Source organism: Anser cygnoides, chromosome 9 (genome assembly GCF_040182565.1).
Source record: "Anser cygnoides isolate HZ-2024a breed goose chromosome 9, Taihu_goose_T2T_genome, whole genome shotgun sequence".
Classification (NCBI taxonomy): domain Eukaryota; kingdom Metazoa; phylum Chordata; class Aves; order Anseriformes; family Anatidae; genus Anser; species Anser cygnoides.
In genome coordinates this window covers 980787-988789 of record NC_089881.1, presented here as the reverse complement: position 1 = coordinate 988789, position 8003 = coordinate 980787, and positions in this window count along the sequence as shown.

Below are 8003 nucleotides of genomic sequence, written 5' to 3'. Positions count from 1 at the left end.
GCGCGTTTACCAATTCATAATCATTTATTCTTGGTGATGTATGACCCTTACTCTTAAATCTCAAAAGCTTCTATTTGAAGGTGTAAATAGCTTTTTCCCCCCTTGCAGTAAACCTTACTGCATTAGCAGTGATTGATCTCCTGTACAATTCGTCCCAGAGTGCTATTTTAGAGGGGCAACACTGGCTTTTGGAGATTAACTGGGGAGTCTGTTACATATTAATGAACCTAGGAGATATACTAACGTTTTGGTAATTTAGTTATTTGTGTCTATAGCCTTCGCCGTTATTTTCTCTTAGACCCCCGCGGTTGTTATACATCGAATTAAAAAGTGGTCCTTCAGCATCATTTTTTCAGTGGCAACTAAACGCCATTTAATGTGAAAAACAAATGTTGACTTGTCTCTTTAAGGAAGTGTGTTTCTTGGCAAGATATCAAAGTGTTTTAAACTGTATTAGAAGGGTTTGTTAGTTTTCTTACCCGGAGCCTACGGTAATGTAAGGAAATAGCCTCTCGGTGGAGGCAGACCGTCGGAGGGGGGAACGGGCGCTGCGCAGTGCTGCGCATAGGTGCACGCTCCAGAGGTGGTTTTAGCTGCGGCAGAAATGCACGGACACCTCTTCGTCGGGATTACAGCCTTGATTAACCTGCTAATGAATAGGGATGTTAAAGAGGAGTCCGGAAACCCGTCTGGGAGAAGGAGGAGTGAGGAACTCCTAGGTTGGCCTCAGCCTGCAGAGCGACCAACTTCCCTGAGATGCCATTAACCTACTGCTCCGTAGCAGACACTCGGGCAGAGAGCCTCGGAGATGTCTGAGACGGGGCCGGGGAGGCGGCAGGAGGTGGAAGCCCTGCTGGGGGCAGCCCCAGAGCGGCTGCGGGGCGGGCAGGCAGGAGGCGGCGGGCACCGGGTACCAGGCACCAGGCACCGAGCACCGGTAAAGCAGGCACCGGGCACGGCACACTCCACGGCGGGGCAGCAGAGCTCGGCTCCCGGCGGCACATCAGGGTCGGGGGGCTCTGGGGGGAGGGGGAGCCCGGCGGGTTTTTCGTAGGAACGATGCGGGTCCGCTCCCTATTGGCTTTGAAGTCCTGCGTGGATTTATAAATTAGAGTTCATTATCCTCGGAGGTCGTTAAAGTAGGCAGCTCAGCTACGGATTAATGCACGCAACCCCCTCGCTACAGCTGGCTTCGCCCTGCTCTGCCTGGTGAGCTCAGAAAGCAGGCGGAGGTTGCAGTGGGCAAGGAGAGGGAGCGGTCCCTCCTGCCCTCCTCCACGCCATTTATCGTCGGTGCCTGAAAGGTTGAACCGCAGCTGGCCACCAGCCTGGAGAGAGCAGCGAGCGGATCCCCAAGTCAAATGGATCTGCCCTTATTCCTGAAGGGAACAAGCATGTTTCTCCCCCCGCGTCCCGTCTCAAAGTTAAACGTTTGTTTAGGACAAACTCGAGAAGCAACAGTCTTTGCGAGAACCTTGTTTTCCACTTCTTCCCCTTGTGAATAACAAAGTGATCATAGGCTACTCGGCCAGTTGGCGAGGAGAGAACTTTTGTTTTCTGGGGCGATTTATGTTCTTTATAAATATGTGGTTTGGAAAATAAAAAGAGACTTGAAAACGTTGTTACAAAGAAAAAGGACAAATTAGAAGACATTTTCTGTGATCAAAGGAGGAAGAGAAAGCGAGTAGGGGTATTCAAAAAGCTTGACTTATTCACACAACTCCTTTGGAGCCCAGGGGCAACAAGCGTGTCTTACATTGAAAAGGCGGCTCTATTCAGAGTGCAGGTGCGAAGTGGTGTGGCACATTCTGCCACATTATGTAAAGGTTGTTGGAGATTAGTGTTCAGACTTAATAACTAAAGCGCTTGATTTACATTGGAAAAAAGCCCCCTCATCCGTGAAAGCAAAATAATTTAACGCGTGATCATTTCGAGTGCTGCTGATATCCTAATACTTGCATTGTTCTCGGCCAAGTACTAGAGGAGCGCGGATTGATGCTTTTGGGAACCTATCATTTACAGCCACTGAACTCTGCTCAGAACTGGAGGTCTGGAGGGGAGATAAAAGAGGGACACAAGATAAAAGTTTCACATTAGAAAAAAGAAAACAATATAAATGTGACAGTTCCCCTCCTTCCCGCACACATTTCTGCGGCTCCTTGCCGGTGCCAGGGCGAAGCAGCACCCAGGACTGCACAGCCGAAAATTGGGCTGAGGTCTCAGGCACTTTCCTACTCCGCCTTCCCCCGTCAGAGCAGAATTACTTACCTTGCTAATTATTCATATTTATGTAAATGTCATTAGTTAATGTAACTTTCTATAAAAAGATAATCAGGCGAGAACGGAGCATAGGTATTACCTTAAGTGCATTGGCTCTGCTTGTTTCATTCATATGTTAATACACGTGATGTACTAGTGCCAGGCGTGGGGAGGGGGGAGAGGAGGGGAGGGAAGGAAGGCAAGGGAAAGAAATTAAGTAATAATAACAAAGCCCACAAAGGCTTTAAGTTTGCATTGCGGGATCAAGGAGCACGATGCCTTCTGATGCACCGAAAAAAGGGGAACCCGGCGCCGTCCCAGCCGCTCCGGCTGCCCGGGCATTCCGGCAACTTTGGGTGGCATTTTTTTTTGTTTGTTTCCCCTCCTTTCCTGGAGGAGAATTTTATGCTTCCAACCGCCTCGATCTACTCAAATTTTCCTGCCGGACCGAGACCCTCCATTTCCGAGCGACCCGAAAGTCTCTTTAAACGGGATACGCACCAGTTAAAATTGCAATACCTTTTTGCACCACTCTTTAGTGTAAGCATTTCGGGGCCATTTCCATAAATTCTATACGAAAATAAAGGCTATAATGGGAACAAGGTGAGAAAGCTGTTAACCATTGTTTCAGCAAGAAAAGGTCGTAAGTCAGGCAATTGGTGTCTGACCTGTCAGGATAAGGTATAAAGGCTTTATTCATGCAGTCGCTCACGATTTTCTCAGCTCTCACAAAAGTGTTTTTATGATTCTGTTTTCTTACCTCGTTCCTTAATTAAAAAGCTGAATGATTAGAATAGCACCTGCATAATGTCTGGACGACGCCTGCATACTAATTCGCGAGTCTTTACATCTAGTAATTATAACATAAAATCAGAGATTGAATAAAACAGAAGGATTTTGCCCCTAAAGCCCTGCTAATCCCCTTTTAAAAGAGTCTGCTGAAATAATTCAGAACAGTTTCCGGAAGTTGGATTACCGACTCTTTTTTGACTATTTACAATGAAATGATATTTCACACTTAAAGGAGTCTCTGTATTTCTACAACAGGTTTTAAAAGGTGGCCTGTTTTCCAGACAATAACAATCCAGTGACTCCTTCAGTCTTTTCGTACCGATATTTTTTCCCTTCCTCCCAGCAAGATCTTCATCTTTACCAAGCATATGCGGGGATTAATCTGTCCTCAGGTAGAGAGAACAAAACCTCCCCCTTGAAACCTCCCTTTGAATTCCCTCTCCGGGACTTCCAGCCCCGCCACCCCCGGCCCCTGGAGGACGAGGGCTGCACCAGAGCAGCACAGTTGTGCCCAAGTTCAGATGCACCCAGTTTCCCAGCCTCTCGCGGGAGCAGGCGGTGGAGCAAGGAGCTCCCACTGCTTCACTATTGCCCGCCCCAGGGCAGAAGATAATTTAAGCCAGCAGTGACTAGTCAAAAGTTGGAGAATAATATATATATATATATATTTTATATATATATATATATATATATTTTTGGTCTTCCCAAAACAGCTGGTTGGGGAGGAAGGGTGGAGATCTGAGCTTTTGTTTGGCTTTCAGTGAGGGCTCGGGCAGGTATCCCAGGGGCAGCAGAGAGGCAGGGAGCAGCGCGGTGCCGGTGGGGCCTCCCCGGCCAGGCAGCGGAGCAGCCGCCCCAGCTCGACCCGCGGCCGCTCCCCCCCCCCCCCCCCGGCACCCCAGGGTGGTTTCCTCAGTCCGCGCATCACCAGCAGAGCGACCCGGAGACAGGTTTCGCAGCAGTAAGGAGCCGATCCTCTGGGTGACATAGACTGGATGGGGAAAAATAATAATAATAAAAATCAGCCGATTCATTGGGGTGTCCTGTTTATTTTAGGGAAAACAAAAATGTTCGTCGTAGCCCGGCATGCTCGAGTCCGGCCAGTGGGCTACTGCCGCAGTTGAGGAAGAAATCGAGCCTGGTGTACGGATTTCTAGTGGTGCCCGGTGCCGCGGGATCCCAACCCCTGGTCCAGGCAAGGTCCTGGTCCTCTCCTCGGACCGAGATAGCTCCAAGTGCAGAATGGGTTGAGACCAAATGCAGCCTCACAGAAGAACTGCAGAGGTTTTTCTAAGCTGTTGCCATCATTAGGAACACCTTAATCTTTTTTTTTTTTTTTTCCTATATTGAAGCATTATTTTTGCGGTGACTTTTGTCGTATCCCACTCCTTCCCCTTCCCTAGAGCAATCCTGGAAAAACTCTAAATCATCTACGAGAAAATGGAGTCAATGTGTCATTCGGCATTAAAAATCTGGGGGGTTTAACTAGAAGCTTTACTTGCTATTCTTGCCCCACTATAACCATGGGAACGACGTGCTCTGTTGGGATCTCAGAAATGTTACATATCCCTTAAGCGGGCACTCCCCTTGTTTGTTTACCCTAGCTTACTTTCATTTATATCCCAGGAATATTCTTGCACCAGGCGACACACGAAAAGACAAAGGGTGTAAATAAACTACCATATGGCCCAGAGGTTTTAGCGGAGCTGGAGCCGCTTAGCGAGTCATGTGGGTGATACTGGGAATCCGACTTCTCTGCCCACACTCCACATTAAGCTCCGCTTCTCCGCACTCCCCTTCCACCTTCTCGTGACAAGCCACACTCGTGTCGCAACCGGCTCTTCAGGAGCAGCTGGCTCTTCCCTGGGCCTGGAAAAATCGAGATAGAGAAGGGGTGGGGAGGGAAGAGTGCATGTATGGGTGTCTGAGCCTGTACGTGCGTGTGCACAGACAGCTGGAAAAATCCCGTTGACATAGCAAATGGGTGGGTGAGTGTGAGTGTGTGCATGGGTGGGAGTCTGGGGAGCGTGTGTATGAGTTTGTGTGTGAGTGTATGAGTGAGCGTGAGTACAAATGTGAGTGTGAGTGCCCACACACGGCAGCCTGGGCCCATTTCAGACGTTGTTTCTGGGGAGGGGGCTCAGCCCCTGTTGGCTGCAGTGGGGGCCCAGACCAGGCCATGCCAGGCCATGCCAGCTCCTCTGAGCAGGCAGGGAGGGCTCAGCAGACTGACGCACACCGAGACACTTGACAAGAAGCTGTTTTCCAATTGTAATCCATTTCAGGTGTTCTGTCCCAACGAGCTCAGCCCCACTCGGGGCTGGCGAGGTGAAGCGCATGGAGCAGCTCACTGCACCTATTGCCCCTCTGCTTCTCTTGATAACGCATCAGAAATGGGCTTTGGTTGCTGATTCATATTTCTAATCTTCCTTTCCTGAACATACAATGTTCTTTTGTTAAATGAATGGTCTTTAATTAATGCACTTGCACAATGCAGGGACTTGCATGGGGATCGATGATAGGAAGCAACAGGGGATGGTTCCCTCCAAAATGGTTTGTCAGCATTGAGAAAGAAAAGGCAGCGTCTATGAAAGGGCCACTAATAATGCCCACACGTCTCTCACCATGTTGTCTGAGGGGACATTCCTTCCCTTGTTGACAGTCAAGTGTAATAAGTACATGTCTTCGCTCAATCATTACAGACCATAGAATTGTATTCTTTAATTAGCATGTACTGTTAGCCCTCCTTCCCTTTATGTGCCATTTTTTTGTCTTTTACATATCAGCAAAAATGTTTTCCTTCCGTTCTTTCTTTTTCTTGAATTCTTTTCTTTCTTGAATTCTTTTCTTGCTCTCCTTCTCTCTCTCTCTCTTTCTGCAGTCGAATGCATTCTTTATTGACAATATTGCTGCCAGACAAAGCCAACTTTTTGTCGTCTCTGGGTGTTAGGCAACTTCTTTCAAGTTTTCCTCCTCCTCCTCCTAAAAAAAAAAAAAAAAAAAAAAAAAAAAAAAAAAGGCGAAGCGGCAGTGCGCATGCGCCCCGCGGGGTTAGGGCTGCTGTGTGCCCAGGGCTGCAGCTGTCCAAATGGCAACGCCGAGCCTTACAAAGTCACGCGAAGAAATTCTGAGCAAGTTCAGGAGCTGCGAAACCCTGCAACATATTAAACCCGGTCAGTGCAACACGTAAGGCGAAGCGGGGTTACCTTTGGGTACTTCAGGCGATGAAAGGATTTCCTCTCCGAAAAAAATAAAAATCTCAGCACCCTCACAGGAAGTGTCACTGCGACGGGGACTCCTTTTGGGGGGAAAGTCGTTCAAACGAGCAATTTTAGCTCTCGCCCGCCCCGCCGGCACAATGACCCCTGCGGGCAGGGGGAGCCGAGCCCTGTGGGGCGGCCCCGGCGGGCACCTCCCGCCGAGCGCCGCTGACCTCCGACGGGACGCGTGTGCGAAGGGCTCGGCGGGCGCCGGCGGGGGGACCCGGCGACACAACGACAAAGGGACAGGGCTGGCCAAGGCAGGAACTCGGCTCACACCGGGCTCCGCTTTCTCACGCCGCGCTTCGGCCCATATGGAAAGGAGAACTCTTTTGAAGCCCCTGTTCTGAAAACCGGGATCTCGGAAATGAAGCCAACGAGGTGCTTGGGTTTGGTTTGGTTCTTTTAATGCAAACGCCAACCTAAAACGATTAACATTAGGAGAGGTTAAAGACCAACAAAAACCACGCGTTAGGACTTGATTGTACACCACATATACACCAGTTTGACAATTTCTTTTTCCAACTAATATAAAAACCAACAGAAAGACAAGGTCGTCTACACAGTGTTTTAGGAATGGCTCGGTATCGCCGGTACAAACACCTATTTTTAAAAGTGCACATTTGTAGAAATAACCATAGAAATGATAGGTTTATAAATATTTATTGTAAAAAAGTCCAAATATTAAAAATAAATAGTATGTTCAAACACACAACAGCACGTTCCTTCATTACCAAACATGTGATGAAGGAAAATATGGAATATAAGAAGTCTGAAAAGAGATACAGCATATCAACATTGCTAATGTTCTTGTAAGCTACATTTTCAGAGACATTTCTTCTCTGTACAATTCACATGTGGTAGATTTTCCCATAAATATGACAAGACCCGGGATTAATAATAACAATAATAGTAATAATAATACCCACTCCACTGCAGTTTGACTCGGTCTGCAGTTTGACTCAGGAAAAGTCCCATTAAATTAATGGGGTTGCTTAGAATGGCAGGATTGGGCTCAGATCATTCTGTAGCAACTAAAATAGAAGTACACTGATGAGTTACAAGGTCAAGGAATTCGTTTTACAAACAGAGCATTTAATGATCTCCAATGAGAAACTCCTAAATAAGCCCTTAGAAGGGAATGGTTTCAGTTCACACGGTGATGTTTATAAAATGAAGATACAAAAGAGATGTAGTTTGACTATCTTTACACTTATGGACAATAAAACATGGGAGCATATGGAAGCCATCGCTTTGAATGCGTTAACAACTTCGATACATTGCAGTATATACACGCTTAATAGGTATTCGGACTGTAAAAACGATCAAAGCCTTTACTCTTATGTGTGTGCTGTTGCTTTCATTCTACTGGAAAGAAAACGTTTGTTGGTCACATTCTGGTGGCAATGAAACTCAACAGTTCTGCCTCCCCCAAGAGCTGCATTCTGTGCAGCATATGTGTAGGAATAATTTATTAGACAGAAAAGTTCAGAGGATAAAATGCAAAAATGGACATCATTTCAACTTTCGAGCAGTAAGGTCATACAGACATCTATGGACATCTGTACACAGACAGTTTCACACAGACACAGACACATATATCCAGATGTATGTCTATACACAGCATTCGATAGTTTGGTATTTTCTGCACCCTCTGGGCCCCTAAAGTTATCTTTAAAAGTTTGATTTTAT